Genomic DNA, 17,088 nt, shown 5'->3' with positions numbered 1-17,088 from the left:
GCACCTAAATTCTAGGGCACCAATTCAGATCTGCTGGAGTAAAACCCTTCAAGTGAGCCTCAGCAAACCCCATTCAGCAAATCCCCCAGGTGATTCTGATACGCTGCAGTATTTGAAAATTGCTGGTTAGGCTCTTTCTCTAACACATCCGCAAGAACTGGCTGTAATGGTTGTAGTAAACTATCTGTAGTTCTTGAGCCATCATGATGTTTCACCACTGCATATCACACCTGCTATTTCTTCCCCTGGAAGTGTTCTTCACCACTATCTTTCTCTATCTGGCTTACTCCTCTCTATAATTTAAGATACAGAAAGACCTCAGCTCCCTTACCGGTGAAGTCTGGCTGTAACCCCAATCCTAACTCCCTCTGCATACGTTTACCATAACACAGATATCACATAACATTTATCACACCTCCTTGGCACTCTCCCCTATTCTTGAGGACAGAATTGATCTTATTTAACTTTATTATCAGAACCTGGGAGGTGTTCGATAAACATCTTCAAAGGAACGAAAGTGAAAGAGAAATGAGTGTCTTGGAAATAAGAATTGTTACCACTTAAGAATTAGCATACAGCCCTGCAGTACAGGGGAAAAAAAAAAAGTTAAACACCCTTGTATCTGAAGTCAAAACTCCCTGAATTCTAACCTCTATCCCACCATATTTGAGATGTAACATTTAATCTTAGTTTTCACACTGTAAAATGAGAATTTTAACAGTGATTATCAGACAAACTTAGTGATCAATTAAGCATTCAATAAAGCCCTAGTAATTATTAGAATTATTACCTAATAGCCTTAAAAGTACGCAATCTAGTTTGTTTGGATAAGAGGAGTTGCCCCAAACTTTTAAATATGTTTTCATGTCTAGAGAACAACTTACTTGAGTATTTTACCTATTAGCATGTTTACAGTCTTCTCTTCTCTCCCAGAGCCATAAAATATGTACGGCTGCATCCTTAGGGAGGATGGCAATAGGTCTGTGTGTCTCTTCTTTCCATCAACAGTTTTCAAAGCCACAGAATCCTTTCTAGGAACAAAGTCTTACTCAGACTCCTAGTACCCAAACCTGTTACTCTGGGTAATGAGGGGTGGCCTGGGGTGGGGGAGTCATAAAGATCCTAGATCTCTATCTGTTATCATTTCCTGACTCCTTCCCTGAAATGCTCCCTAAGGTTCCTCTTAAAATGCTTAGAATTGGAGCATAGTTGGAGCATAGCTGGAAAGCCATTCAGATTATCTTTCTCACCTTTCATATTCAGTGACATTGTCTGGTCAACCTGGAAAAAAAACAGAATTATCTCTAACAGATTTTGGGTCTTCCATTTTGCATTCAAAGATTTTCTGGTGTTTGTTTCTTTCCTCAATTTGAAAAGAAGGTAATAAACTGGCACTGGGGAAGGGGTGTTAAGAAAAAAAAAAAATTCCTGGATTTTTCTAGGAAGATTACAGGGCCAGAGAATACCCTTCTCAATTTTCTATTAAAAAGCCGTTTCAGGGGCATCTGGGTGGCTCAGTGGGTTAAAGCCTCTGCCTTCGGCTCAGGTCATGATCCCAGAGTGCTGGGATCGAGCCCCGCATCGGGCTCTCTGCTCAGCGGGGAGCCTGCTTCCTGCTCTCTCTCTGCCTGCCTCTCTGCCTACTTGTGATTTCTGTCAAATAAATAAAATCTTTAAACAAAAACAAAAACAAAAACAAAAGGCTGTTTCAAAAATCAAGAAAAAGTCTGTAAGATTTCATGCTACTAATTAAGAGATTCAGAAATATGCTAGAATCTGCTAGAGGTTTCTTTAAAATACAATACCATTGGGGGCAGGATTAAGAAATAGTGCTAAAGCAAGGTGAATCCACCTGGCCAGAGGCATGAAGTAATATGGGCTTTCATTTCACCAAGATAAACCCTCCTGGTCTACTGAGTCCCCTGCCCACCAGGTGGCTGAAGCTTCCTGTGAAGCACTGCTCTTTTTCGAATCCTGAATATATTTAGTTCCATCTATGACATATCTATTTGTCACCCGATGCCTCGTCAGCGTAGTTTCACGATTCTAAAACCCCTGCCTCCTCTCTCCCTTGAGTAATCATGTTTATAGTATGGGGAAACTAAAGACAACCTCATGCACAAACTTGGGAAGTGGTTGACGATATTACTGTTATTCACTTGATAGACTGTTATACATTTATTAAATGATAATTATGAAAATTGTGTAATAACATGGGAAATATTTATTATATAATGGTCAGTGAAAAAAGAATGATATAAACTCATATGATAGCAAAATTCAAAACATGTGACAAAAGAGATGCATTTAAAAAAAATACATATAGGGTGCCTGAGTGCCTCAGTCAGTTAAGCATCCGACTCTTGATCTCAGCTCAGGTTTTGATCTTAAGGTCATGAATCCAAGCCCTGCATTGAGCATGGAGCCTACTTTTAAAAATAAATAAATAAATAAATACACACACACACACACACACACACACACACACACACACACATATGCCATAGTCTTAGCATGAGGTTTCTAGGGGAAAATTATGTATTTTTAAAATTATTCCAAATTTACTAATTTGTGGTAACACTTATTATAATATCTTAATATATAAAATAACTTAATCTTATATATTTAATAATTTGCCCTAATTTGGGGGTTTATGTCTGCTTTGAAAAATAGGTTAATTCATCTACAACCAATTCAAATATGATCACTATAAGTAATACAGTGAAATTGGAAGCTATATTTTTAAAGATCTTACCTCCATTTTTGTTTCCTTTTGTCTGTTTTATATTGTTTTGTTTTTACCTAAATGAAATTATGAGACTTTTCTCTACATTGTAAAGAAAATACCCAGAGATGGCCTCCATGCATCAATTTTGATATAAATTACATTTGCTGATTATCAATTACCCATATAAATAACATTTGTTGTTGCCTCTTTAAAGTAAACATCACCTATTAAGAAACCTGGCATTCTGACATGTATTTTTTCTATTGTATTTAGTAGCTATTGTCTGATTTTGCAGACAATAAAACTGAAATTCAGTCATGTCGAGCATCTATTTTTGAGACTATTTGCAGCAGTGATTTCACTCTAGGACAAAGCTCTCACGGAGTTAAGAACTGTACACTTCCTTCCATCTTCATGTTACTCTGCAATCACGGACCGCTGGCAGTGTTCATACTACTGCCCTTTCTCCACCCTACTATTGTGTTCCAATCCTTACTTTGCTTATAGTCACCTGCCCTCCCCCCATTTCAGCTGTGTTCTTCCCCAGAGACTTCAGGAGACACTCAACTGGTTGGTAATTGCCAAAACAGGAAGAGGAAACAAAAGCTAGAGCCCATAGAAAAATCAACCATCCAGTGGATTCAGGGAAATGGTATCAGTAGCCAAGATTATGAAATTTAGAAGGGAAGGGCTATGGAACTCTTAGGAACCTAATTAAGTTGTCAGTTGTATCTTCTGCTAATCACTTAGGAGTGAATTCAATTGACAACTCTATTTTTTATTCGTCAGTATCTGTCCTGGTCTTCCCATCTTTGCCATGCTTCCTGCAGGCAAAATATATTCCCTTCCCACTAGCTTTGGACACGCTTTGTCAATGGGATATAAATCAATAAAGTTTAGGCCATATCCAAGAGTCACTTTAAAGTATCTTTGCATGTTTTGACTCTACACCTATAGTCTTTACCTTCTAATACGAAAACATGTCCCTAGATCTATGAAAATGAGAATATGTTTGAAGCTCAACCGAGAGCCAACCAGAGCTATACTTGACCCGTAGCATGACCTGTATCAAGTAGCATGAGCAAGAAATGATGTCTATTGTAAGCCTTAAGATATTAGAGCTGTTTGACAGAGCAACAAAATCTGAGGTGGTGTGTATAAAATATAATCCTAACATGTGTGGCAATGGCTCAGGGATGGGCAGATGGTTGAGAGGACCCTGTTAGAAGAGATTAGAAAAATGACAACTTCTGTTAGGCAGAGACAAAATATTTGGTAAAATTATTTGTCTGTGGTATCTTGGAAGGTGGAAAATGCACACAATGAAGTTGGGGTTTTGGGACAAGAGATTTGGATAAAGAATGTTGGTAGCATGAAGTGATTTTAATTAGCTACATTTAATAAACACTAGCAGAGGCAATGAGGTCATTAATAGATTTTATCTGCTTGCAAGCAGGGATGAAAAGGAAGAAGGGACAATCCCTATATTACTGGGACTTGCAGGGTTGTAGGACACACTTTCCCCATTTTTAGCCTGGCAAAAGATTTTCAAATTAAGACACTTTTTTCAATGCAAAAACTGAATCAAAAGGTCACAAAGGCAAAGGAAAAGACCAAACCAAGGGTGTAGTCTTAGTACTTTTTCTTAAAATCTCTTACAGGCTTAAGTCAGACACCAGTAAATTCTTTCAGTTAAAAAAAAGTTGGGAGTAAGGGTGGAGAAGATATGAATAGTGCTAGAAGGTCTAGTAAACTTAAATTGTCTATAACTAAGTGTATTTAGAGAGGCGTATCTTACAAGGAACTGAGAGTGTTCTTATTCACACTAACTAGAATCAAATAATGTAAAAAATATTTTTAAAAGGGTTTATTATAAAATGTACTACAAGCCTAAAGAGAAGGAAAGAGTGTCTGTTGGACACGTAAAATGACAAAGTGATTAAAGTGACTCTTATGTCCTGTATCTTGCTTTATACGACATACAGAGGTTTAACACTGGAAAATTCAAATACATACATCACAATAAATGTCACTAAAGTGCTGTCACCCTTTGAGCAAGTGGCAGCCACACTGGCTCTTAGTTTCCTTATTTGTAAAAAGACAGCAGGATTAAGCATTCTCTGAGGTACCTTTTGGTTTCTATTTGATTCTATGACACTAAAATAGTTCTACTTTATAAACTTTCTTAGCATGGGAAATACAAATGTCTTTCCTTCTCTGGAAAAATGCTACCTCCATTCAAAAATTAAGTAATGAACAGATAGATGTTATTTGAGCAAATTTTCCAAGATTCTAAAAACTATGAGGTGAATGAGAAAAGTTCTTTTGAAAGAATCCTCTGTCAGAATTCCATTACATTCCATTGGTCAGTGTGCTTAAATATAAGACTCTCCCAAAGGCCAAGTATTAGCTCCTTAAGGGTCCTTAGGATTTTATTCAATTCCTATACCACGATTTAAATTCCATAAAAATTATTATATGAGATCCTCGGAGGACCTAGTATGTATTTGAATGGTTTTTCATTATCAAGGTTAAAATAGCAAAGCATATTTCCATGTTCTTTAACAGAGTATGTTAAATCGGGACAGTTTGGCTCAATGTTGTAAAGAAATCACATGAAGATATTTTTCCAAGACAGAATGAAAACAGTACCTTGAACATTATAAATTCAAAGTACTTTAAAGAACTAAGTAATATTTCAACTCATATGCTATATATTTTTAGTTCCCATGTTTGCCCAATTCCTATATCCTTAAATAATTATACTATACAACTACTAAACAGGAATCATATCATATGTTGTTCAGTAAAAATACCATGTTCGATAGGATTTTAAATAGTCACTAAAGATACCTTTAATAATGCATAAGAATTGACTATTTTCAAACACCAAAAGGTACTCCTCTTGTCAAACTTATATATAAATTTTATGACACTGACATCAGTGGGGACCGTTAACTGCAGTCATTTCTTACAAAAGATCAATAAAACCTAGCTGAAATAGGGGGCAGAACTGAAAGTGATTACTTTCATCCCGTTTTATGACATTCTCAAGATTCACTATGAAGATCTTCTCTAAGGAAGCCTCACTGTGAAGCTCCCCAGAATACACAATTTCAAGCCCTCCTAGTTAGAACCCGATGTTATTGTTATGTGATATGTGCTGAACACTGATAATGAAGTTGGCGCTGACTGGAACAAAAATGAACCCAAAGTTAAATATAACCTAGATGAGAGCTACAGGAGCCGCTGAAAATAAATCAATTGGTTCGATCCTGCTTGTCACTTCTAGAAGGTCACCAGAAAGAGGCATCGTCCCAAATGCAGAGAAAAGAAAACCAGCTCATTCCCTTTCTCCTTTCCTTTCCGTACTAGTCAAGACTGTGAATCCCACAAAAATACAGAAACAAACAAATGCAGTCCTCTGAGAACAGCTGACATACTTGTACCACACCAAGTTAGAAGTAACAAAATTATTAGAACCTTTTCATCTTTGCACATTGTATCCATCCCCCCCCCCCTTACCTTTCTCCTATAGGCCAGGAGGCTTCCCTCTCTCAGGTTTGGCTGCCACTTGACCAGGGAAGATATTGATAATTCCAAACAATGTATTCCTAATTGACTTTCTCTACCTTTTAATCATTTTATGGGTTTAATTTTATTTCCATCTTGTCCTTCTCTCATAGATCCTGGCATCTACCCATCCTCTCAGAGCAGAGAATCTTCTGCCTCACGGGGTCCCATTCTATTCCAGGTAATTCACTCTTTTTGTTCTGACTTTGCCCAGGCCAGGGAAGAGCTCTCACTTCCTTGTCTCAAGGATTCCTTTACATTTCTTCCGCTTTCCCATAGAATGCTAGGCTTCCTCTGACTTTTTGCTTGCCAGTCCCACACATGCCAGTCTGACTGACAGCAAGACAAGCAGCTGGGGTAGGAACTTGGAGCTGCAATGCAACCCTTTCTCACTAGAACTTCCCAAACTGGGAACAGCAGGAAGGGGATTCCTAGCTTTTCCCCCACTGCAAACAAATTTTCCTTCCTGTTCTGTTCTAGACAAAAAGATATCCTTTTCCCTCGTGCTAATTCACTTACTTATCATTGTTAATGAAGTCTCTCTTGCCTTTCTAAGGGATTTGGCCCCAATAATTTTCACACTTTGTTTTAAATTTTTAATGTATTGGTGTTTCCTGGTCTTTCCTTTAGCCTACGAAATGTGTTTATCTCCTCAAGCCTAAAAAGAACGGGAAAGCGGGGCACCGGGGTGGCTCAGGCTGTTAAGCGTTTGCCTTAGGCTCAGGTTATGATTCCAGGGTCCTGGAATGAGCCAGCACTGGGCTCCCTGCTCAGCGGGGAGTCTTCCTCTGTCCCTCCCTTTGTCGTCCCCCACCCCCAATCTGCCTGCTTGGGCTCACTCTCTCGCTCTCACTCTCTCTCTCAAATAAATAAATAAAATCTTTAAAAAAATAAAATAAAATAAAATAAAATTTAAAAAAACAGGAAAGCGTGACCTTCTCTAGTTACTGTTTTTTTTTCCTGTGCCGTCATTATATTTCTCTCATCTTCACTTCAAAACTTCATTCAAGGACCATCTTTCCTTATAACATCTACTTTCTCACCACCTACTCATAATTCTTTGCTTGGAAATTTTCACTTGCAAGCTTCACTGAATAAATTTTTTCTTGAAAATGAGCTATGACTTCCTAATCTCCAAAACCACTGTGGCTCACCTCTTTAGAATTTTCTATGGTATTTAACAATACTTAATTGTATTTTGTACTTGACTTTGGCTTCTATCTCACTATCTCACTATACCTCCTCCTATGCCTAGTTTTCCTCTTTAGGTCCAACGTATGTGGATTTTCATAAAGTCTATATTGTTGATTCTCTCTTCCCTTTACCTACTCTCCATAATACTGTCTACCTCTGTAAATTCAGTTACTGCTTTTATACGTGGTGTGTTCCAATTCTCTATCTTTTGTAGCAATGTTTTTCCTAAGTTGTAATTCTTTATTTCTTACTACTTCCTACACATTTCAAAAGGATACCCCACTGAAATGTTCAATTCCCCTCTCTGTTAACTGTATTAACAGTTCCTAGGCTGAAAAACCCTAAATCCTTTCTTCTGCATGCATAATTTTCTTTAATAATTTTCTTGAATGAATTTTTCTTTCCATTTCTCTTTTGCTCACCATGGCTCACATCCCATTCATCTCACACTGTCCCCTAAGGAACTGTCTCATCTTCAGTATCCCATGCTTGCCTCCCATACCTCTCCACACATCCAGCCTCCCTTGGATGCACTTAGCAGGATTAATCTCCCAACAGTATCCTCAGATTGGGTTACTCCATCACTCAAAAACTTCAATGGCACCGCAGAGTCTTGAATTCAAGGCTTTGCAAAATTTGACAATACTAAATCTTTCTTGTTCATTTTTACCATTTTCCATGTTTTAAATTGCATAATACTCTATCAGGAAACACCCGTCCCAAAGGATGTTTACAGCCATTACATGGATATAAGTAATCAGGTAGAGCTGAGGAATTCTCTGCTAAATGCTGTACTTATTTCACAATTCCTCAAAGTATTCACTACATTAATATACATTTCAATATACTTTTGTAATAGGGCAAAAAAAACTCCAGACTTGATTTAGTGCAGGGAGTGTTTATTTTTCCCCCAAGAAATCTACCATACCTTCATTTACCCAACCCTCCTACATGGTCACATGAAGAAATAACACCCGTTCTTCCATACAAATAATGCCTTTTAATATAAAATCATGAAAGTTTGTCTAATAATTTTATGAGAAAGGAAAATCTACCTTCTCTAAACTTTCAAAGCTATTTGATTATACCAAACTGTATTTTATTTTTGAAATTATTCATGTCTATCTTCCATCCTGGACTGCATCTTGAGACCATGAACCATGAATAAATCATATTTATATTCTCTATAGTACCTACCACATTAACCTCAGACTGAGTAAATAACTTCATTCCAGGATATATAAAACATGATACTATTTTTTTAAAATAGTACTTCACTTCTTTTAGCACTTTAGAATGAAGAAATTTATGTACATTCAGTTATATAAACCAGCACTTAGAAATAACATAATAATCCTAACATGGCGTTTGTTACCCATACAATCCTAAAATAGCCATTGGGGTCAGAATCATTGCAGATAATGACAAAACTTACTCAATGGATTTAGTTTAAACAGATAAATTTATTTCGGTAAATGGAGTACAGGAGTCACACAGCACTAAATCAAAGTAGGTAAATTTTGGTCTTACAGAAAACTTTTTTTTTTTTTTTTTTTAATTTGGCAGACAGAGACCACAATTAGGCAGACAGAGGGGCAGGGGTGGTGGAGAAGCAGGCTCCCCGCTGAGCAGAGAGCCCAACAGGGGCTCAATCCCAGGACCCCAAGATCACAACCTAAGCCAAAGGAAGAGGCCCAGCCCACCGAGCCACCCAGGTGCCCCTCACAGAAAACTTTTTAAAAGCCAGCCAAATTCCAATCAAACTACTCAGAATTTCTAGTTTCATCCAGTTCCTTTGAGGTCAAACATGTAAAATTCATTACCAAGGACCTTGGGGAATAAAGCTGCACCAAGGGATTCATGGGGTCTAGGACTACTTGGCTCTCAGCTGGCCCCTCTAAGTGATGGAAATAAACATACCTTTGAATCTAGTCCTATCTTGAGGGGAGTTCAGAGTGACTACGCCATGTCCCTTAGAGACCTTCGAAAAAATGACGTGAATGTCACTGTCATCTTTGTCTAGAGCTGACTCTCTCAAAGGTACCCGTAACAGAGATCCCCATCCAAATATAAGAAATACTATAGGTTGAATCACTATTTGAAAATATTATTTTCAATAATACTTGACCTTAAAAGGGGGCTGCAAAAGGAGAACCACCCTTCTTCCCTCTTCATTCCCCACCATGCTTACACCTCTCTCTAGTTAGTATGCATCTCTTGATAAACAGGAAGATTATTACAGCAGATAACTTGGTTAGAAAAAATATTATCCACAATTTTTCGACAATTTTTGAAGCAGCTTTATTTTTAAGAAAATGTTTGTAATGAGCAATGGAGGCTTCTAGATTCAAAGGAGAACCCATGTCTATACAGAGGATTGTTCTGATACAGGTAAAATGGAGGTTCCAAACCATGCTCAGAGAGCTAGGGAACTGAAGATGATTCTAGGAATCCATTTGCACAAATTGACCATTTTGTTTCATCTTTGTTGTTGTTTATTCTCGCTGTGCGGCTACAGGCTGAGAGAGGAGTTCGTGGAGGCCCACAACAGCGTAAAATAAAACAGTAAACAAGACGGATGGCATAGTACCCATGCTGTCCGCTTTGCAGATTCTAATGGACAGAGAGTTCATTAGAACTGTTTTCCCAAGACTCTGAAGCTCTGTACACACTGATGTTTTAAGATTCAGAAGATAAAGTTTGGTATAGATTTGTACGGGGGACATTTTTGCCATTACTGGCTGCATCCCAGCTTCAGGTCCTAGGTGATGAACTACTTCTGGAGCATCGGAAGATAAGGTCTTTTCCACAGGCAATGTTTTGTTTTTGTTGTTGCTGTGGTTTCCACTGAGGACATTAACAAAGGTAGGAATGGTAAACCTCACTTGATCTCTTTCTAATGTCATGTGATTCCCACAAATATTTGGTGGAAGACTTTTCAGAGAATTCAAGGCCCTTGTGAAAAGGCAAAAAGGGTGAAGAGTCAGAAGAACTGGGGTTATTAATATCAAACTGACTCCATATTCAGTTAATATTCAACAATTATCAACTGAAAGCCTACTAAGTGCCAAGTGCAGTGGCTACAGTGCTGAACAAAATGAATTCCCACCCATGGGTGTGTATTTCAGCAGAGGAGAGGTGCAAAAAGAGTTATAAATATAAACAAGATAATTACATTTGATACCTTATATAAAGAAAATAAACAGGGTATTATGATAGAAATTACCAGGGATGGGTAAACAAAAAAAAAAGAGTTTGCAAATAAAGTAGCCAGGGAAGGGAAAATGTGGAGGAATTTTTGTTTCACTTCTGCAAAGTAGAAGCTGAAGAACCTTCTTCCTGACTTTTCAACTCAAAACATACTAACAATCAAGATAATTCATCCTCAGTCTAAGAGACGTAAGACTAGATAAAATCCCTATGAAGTTCAAAGATGTTTTTCAAATCTGGTTAATCATTATTTGGAAAACACTGTATTGGAAAATGCCCCTTATTTCCCGTGACACTCAGTCCCAGGGCTCTTAGAAGCTCTAAAGATCAATTCACCTACCCCTGCCTCATTCTTTACTGGCTATCAGTCCCAGGACTATCAGTCCCAGGACTCAGCCCGTTCTCTTATCTTCTTGTCTGTTGCCTCGCCTCTCGAAGAGTTCTTCTCTTGCAGTCTGACTGCAAAGTGAGATAGTCTCCCTGAACCTTTCTTTTCTTAACGGTCCTAACAACGTTAGGCAGAAAAGCCCTTTCTTTTTTGGGTGATTATGAATCATCCCTGTGGAGAAACACATGGGGATAGTAAAAATGATAAACATGGCTAAGTTCTACAGCTTACAGAGTGTTAACTGTGCTGGTCTTCAACTATAGATCTTGCCCCTCTCTGAGATGATAATTAAAGTAGAAATAATTTCTATCTTGAGTTCTTATTCCTTCATTCTAATTCTGCCCTTATGATAAAATCAAGATAGAACATTGTGTTTTCATATCTACTTATTTCCAGTGTTCACTCATCCATGTACTCACTTAACATTACTGGTACCTCATTTTATTCCAGACATTAAAGATACAAAGATGACTGACACAAAATATTGTCTCTGACCTATGAAATAACTCAGTCTAGCAGATAAATTATGAAGTAGATGATTACAACAAAGTATGATAAACATCATTAAATGGGTAAATTCATATTTCTATGGAGAAAGATGAGGAAAATGGAGACTACATGGTAATAAGTTAAGGAACTATCTCAACATTTATGTGGTATGAGCTGAGTCTTGAAATATAAATGGGATCCACTCCTGGGATAGACTGGGGCAGGGTGGGATTGGGAGTGTTAACAGATGACAAGAAAATATATCAGTTGGTATGTCTCAGAAATGAGACAGCATGACATCATGATGCTGTTAGTGAGAAATGAGGTTAAAGGGCACCTAACTGTAGTAAGCAAATTCTAACAAAACTGAAGAGAAGAAGAAGACAATACGATAATATTAGTTGATTTAAATACCCAACTTTCAACAATGGATAGATCATCCTGACAGAAATCAATCAGGAAACATTATACTTGAAATATACTTTAGTCTAAACAGACAAAATCGCATATACAGAGCATTCCATCCAACAGCAACAGAATGCACATTCTTCTCAATTGCACAGAGACCATTCTCTAGGGTAGATCATAAATTAGATCATAAAACAAGTACTAGCAAATTTAAGACTTTAATCATACCAAGTATCTTTCCCACATAATTGAATTAAACTAGAAATCAAATCAATAACTGAAAAAAACTGGAAAGTTCACCAATATGTGGAAATTGAACAATATAACTCCTGAGTAACCAATGAATCAAAGAAGAAATAAAAAATTATCTTGAGGGGCACCTGGGTGGCTCAGGGGGTTGCCTCTGCTTTCGGCTGAGGTCATGATCTCAGGGTCCTGGGCTCTAGCCCCACATCTCATCAGGCTCTCTGCTCATCAGGGAGCCTGCTTCCCCCTTTCTCTCTGCCTGCCTCTCTGCCTACTTGTGATCTCTCTCTCTGTCAAATGAATAAACAAAAAAATCTTTTAAAAAAATTATCTTGAAACAAAAGCAAATGGAAATATAACACGGCAAAACTTATAGGAAGTAACAAAAGTTAATTCTAGGAGGGAAGTTTATAGTGATAAACATTTACACTGAGAGAAAAGAAAGACCTCAAATAAACAAACTAAATTTGAACCTCAAGGAACTAGAGGAACAAAATAAGTCCAAACTTAGCTTAAGGAAAGAAATAACAAAGATTAAAGCAGAATAAGTTAGAGACCATAAAAAAATTAGAAAAGATCAATGAAACTAACAGCTGGTTTGTTTGAAAAGATAAACAAAATTAACAAATTTTTGGCTAGACTAAGATAGGAAAAAGAACATTCAAATAAATTAGATCAGAAATGAAAGAGGAGACATTACTATTGATGCCATGGAAATACAAAGGATCATAAGAGACCACTATGAAAAATTATATGTCAACAAATTGGTTAACCTAGAAGAAACAGATATATTTCTAGAAAAATACAACCTACTAAGATTGAATCTTGAGGAAAGAGAAAATACAAACAGACTAATAACAACTAGGGTGACTGAATCAGTAATCAAAAACCTCCCAACAAAGAAAAGTCCAGAACCAAATTCAGAGAGTGGTAAATTCTAACAAATATTTAGAAAAGAATTAATGCCAATCCTTCCCAAATGTTTCCAAAGTGTTGGGGGGAATATCAGAATGGCTAAAATGAAAAACACAAGGAACAAGTTTTGAGAGGATGTGAAAAAAGAAAACCTTCTTGCACTGTTGGCAGAAATGTACACTGATGCAGCAACTCTGGAAAACAGTATGGAAGTTCCTCAAAAAATTAAATACAGAATCACCATATGATCCAGTAATTCTACCACTGGGCATTTACCCAAACAAAACAGCAAACAAACAAAAAACAATAATTCAAAAGATATATGCACCCTTATGTTTACTGCAGCATTATTTATAATAGCCAAGATAAAGGAGGCCTATTATTAACAAGACAAGAGATAACAAGTGTTAGCAAAGACGTAGAGAAAAAGTAACCCTGATGCACTGTTGGTAGGAATACAAATTAGTAAAGCAACTATAGGAAAGAGCAAAAAAATTCCTCAAAAATTCAAAATAGAATTATCATAAAATCCAGCAGTACCAATTCTGGGTATATATGCAAAGGAAGTAAAATCACTGTCTCAAGGAGATATCTGCACCACTGTGTTCACTGCAGAATTATCCACAATAGCCAAGACATGGAAACAACCTAGGTTGGTTGAATGGATAAAGAAAATGTGAGATATACATATACAATGGCTATGTGTGTGTGTGTGTGTGTGTGTGTGTGTGTGTGTGTGTATGTGTGTGTGTGTGTGTGTGTGTGTATACACACACACACACACACACAATGGAATACTGTTCGGTCATAAAAAAGAAGGAAATTCTGCCATTTATGACATGAATGGACTTGGAGGGCATTATGCTAAGTGGAATAAATCAGAGAATAAGAAATACTGTATCATCTCTCATATGCGGAATCTAAGAATATTGAATTCATACAGAAACATAAAATAGTGGCTGCTAAGGGTTGAGAGGTGGGGGAATTGGGGAGATGTTAAGAGTACTAACATCCAGGGATAAGATGAATAAGTTCTGGGGATCTAATGTATACACAGTGACTACAGTTAACAAAATTTCATTTTATACTTCAGAGTTACTAAGAGAATAGATCCTAAATACTCTCACCACAAAATAAAAATGGTAACTACATAAAGTGACAGTAGTATAAACAACCCTTATTGTGGTAATCATTTTACCATATATAAATGTATCAAATCATCACATTGTACATCTTTTATTTATACAGTGTTATATCTCAGTAAAGCTGAGAAGCACACAAAAGCAGTGGATCAATACAAAGTTTAGAATAACAGCTACTTCCGGGGTGCCTGGGTGGCTCAGTGGATTAAAAAATTAAGCATCTATTGGGGCACCCTGGGTGGCTGAGTAGTTGGGCATCTGCCTTCAGCTCAGGTCATGATCCCAGGGTCATGAGATCGAGCCCTGCATCAGGTTCTCTGCTCAGCAGAGAGCCTGTTTCTCCCTCTTACCTTCTCCCCTCTCATGTTCTCTCTCTCTCAAATAAATAAATAAAATCTTTAAAAAAAAAAAAAAGCATCCAACTCTTGATTTTGGCTCAGGTCATATCTCAGGGTCGTGAGACTGAGTCCCACCTGCGGCTGTGCTGGGTGTGGAGCCTGCTTAAGAGTCTCCCTCTCCCTACACTTCTCCCCTTCCCCTTACTCTTTCTCTTTCTTAAAAAAAAAAGAAAGAAAGAAAGAAAGAAAGAAAGAAAGAAACAATTTAGAATAATAGTTACTTCCTTTGGGAGCTGGTTGGGGATGAAACAGGAGAAGAGTAAAGTCATTTCAAGGGATATTTCTAGTAAATTCTTCAGTTGACTGATAGGTTTCTGGATATTCATTATATTAATATGCATTCTAATTTATGTATATATTACTTAAAACCTTTTGTATTAATCAAGTAGGTTTATATGATAAATAAAATCATAATAATAGTAGTACTATTTTATCTTCCTGGTAGATGAAAATACCATAGGAAGGAATTGTATATTATTTTCTCTCCCTCCATTTCCTACATTTTGTTTCCTTTTCAAGGTGACATACTTTAATTTTTTTTAATCAATTTATAACATTATAATAGTTGAAAGTACTCCTGAGAAAAAAGAGAAAAGTAATTTCTTAGTTTCCTGTTTTCCAGAAATTATAAGCTCCAATGGTGAGGGCTGTACCTAATTGTGCATGATTGTTTTTCAAGTATATTTGTTGTGCTCAACTAGATAACTGTAACAAAAATCCAATAATTAGTAAATGGATTTTTATGTAAGTATGAGATTTACTGTTAGGTACAAGTTAAAAAAAAAAAATCAGGAGCTACTTGACATCAAAAAGGAAAAGCACAGGGCCACATCAGTATACTTAAAAAGATCCTGCAACTATACGTTTTTTAAAAATAAAGTTTTAATTTAAAATGATTAGTTTATTCAAAATGCACATGTCCTCAATATAAAAGAAATTGAATTTTTCATCCAATTAGTCAAAGCACATAGTCAAAATACTAAAAAATGAGGTAAATTGTTTTTTACCTAGAAACATAATAAATCAGAAGCAAACTCTGTCAAATGTTAGTCATTGAGAACATCAATCTGTACAATGACTTGGCTGTCAGCTTCGGGTTTGAGGCTTAATCATTTCAGAAGCAAGAAAGCCATGAGTCATATTTTACCCAAGAGACACTTGAGAACACATATTCATGCTGTTCCCCTCATAAATTTCTTAACAATTTGCCTCAAGGTCAATTGGCAATGAAATAATAGAAATTTTAAATTTTGAACAGATTATGTGAAGGTGGATTTAATGAATACGTAGCCTGCACTGTCATTTGGTCTCGTGTATATCTCCATCAGAAAGTATGAGACAGCCTTCAAAACTAGTAAAACACATCATAGTCCTGAAGTACACTTCATAAGTAAGTGCATGACACAGAAACACTGAGTGATATCAGGATATCTGACTCCAGGTCATTTCTTCCTAAAGGGTTAGCTTTTGGAGTTTTTTAAAAAGTGTTTTATATCCAAAGAAGCATAATTCACTAATTCATGATACGTACATAAATTTTATTATATCATGCATCATATTTATTTAAAGACCATTAAAGACCATGACATAAAAATGGTAATAATGCAAAACTGACTAGAAGTTATTCCCCTCCCTGTAGCCACCTCCCTAATTCGTTCCCTTGCATACCTGCTCTGAGCTTGGCCATGTGACTGACTGCGCATATAATAGTCTGTGTGGGCTGTCCTAAGAAAATACCATAGACTGGGTGGCTTAAACAGCAGAAAGTACTTTTTTCACACTTCTGGACACTGGAAGTCCAAGATCAGGGTGCCAGCATGCTCGAATTCTGGTGAAAACCTTTTCTCTGGCTTGCAGAAAGCCACTTCTGTGTGCTCACATGGCTTTTTCTTGACACATATGTACAGACAGAAAGATATCAAGCTTTCTGGTGTGTCTTTGCATAAGGGCAACCATTCCATCAGACCTTGTCCCCCACCCTCATAACCTAGTCACCTCCCAAAGGCCCCATCACCAAATATCATTACACTGGGGATTAGGACTTCAAAAAATGGACTTGGAGAGGTAGGCACAAAAACATCTGGTATGTAACACTGGCCAGTGGAACAACAGCAAATAAGAAACAAGCAGATACTTAAAAACCATTTGTACATCCTTTCTTGTTGTTCTTGGGAACCTTGTCATCACTACCCTTTAAAGGGACCCAAGTTGGCATGGTGCTATGAAGGAACACATGGCCTTGTTCCATCTTCATTCTTGCTGATCCAGACTATCTCAGCCATGAGCAAAATAACCTGAGAGCTAAAGATCAGTCTTACCACTTTCTGAGACAATTATAATCACAGATTACCACCATTCTCCCCACCTCATTGGGCCTTTCAAACACAGCACTATTTC

The 17,088-nt window shown here is 37.0% G+C and overlaps 1 protein-coding gene across 8 annotated transcripts in view; it reads right to left on the bottom strand.

Annotated features, from left to right (window-relative positions):
• SLC16A7 (solute carrier family 16 member 7) overlaps positions 1 to 17,088 on the bottom strand; it is a 179,338-nt gene that overhangs the window by 88,579 nt on the left and 73,671 nt on the right. For 2 of the 8 annotated variants that reach the window (XM_080812541.1, XM_080812540.1), the window contains one exon: positions 1,251 to 1,281. The exons of the other annotated variants lie outside the window; for them this stretch is intronic. The gene's annotated coding sequence lies outside the window, so the exon portion shown is untranslated. The remainder of the gene's footprint in view (positions 1 to 1,250; positions 1,282 to 17,088) is intronic. 8 annotated transcript variants of the gene reach the window in all.

This window comes from Martes martes (assembly GCF_963455335.1).
Source record: "Martes martes genome assembly, chromosome: 8".
In the NCBI taxonomy this organism is placed as follows: Eukaryota; Metazoa; Chordata; class Mammalia; order Carnivora; family Mustelidae; genus Martes; species Martes martes.
This window is presented reverse-complemented; position numbering and strand designations above follow the sequence as displayed.